Genomic DNA, 551 nt, shown 5'->3' with positions numbered 1-551 from the left:
GGTCAAACAGTTAGAGGATGCTCAAATAACCTTGAAGAGAGCCTCCTCCTGTGATCCCAGAGATAAGATGGGTACTGAACACAACAAAGTCACTGAAACTACTCACATTCTTGCTATCAAAGCTGAACTAACTAAGGAGCATGTAATGTTAGGGGACCCAAAACCTCCTGATAAAGCTCAATGAAAATCTCTTCTTGGAACATCAGAGGTGGGAATGATCCCATCAAGAAGTTCTTGAATTCTTAAGACTTCATCAGGTGGACATTATGGGTGTTTTGGAAACCAGAATTAAAGAAAAGAAAGCTAAAAAGGTTATTCATAACAAATTTAAAGCTTTTAAAGTGATTTGCAACTACAATGCTCATGTTAATGGTAGAATTTGGCTTGTCTGGAAACCTACCACTGTGTATATTCATCCCTTGATCATTCACTCCCAGTTCATCCATTGTGAGGTATTTCATCATGCTACCTACACTAAATTTCATCTCACCATGATTTATGCTAGCAATAATGCTAGAGCTCGTGATGATCTTTGGCACAATCTGCGTACT

This window comes from Silene latifolia, chromosome Y (assembly GCF_048544455.1).
Source record: "Silene latifolia isolate original U9 population chromosome Y, ASM4854445v1, whole genome shotgun sequence".
NCBI lineage: Eukaryota > Viridiplantae > Streptophyta > Magnoliopsida > Caryophyllales > Caryophyllaceae > Silene > Silene latifolia.
Note: the sequence above shows the minus strand (reverse complement) of the source record.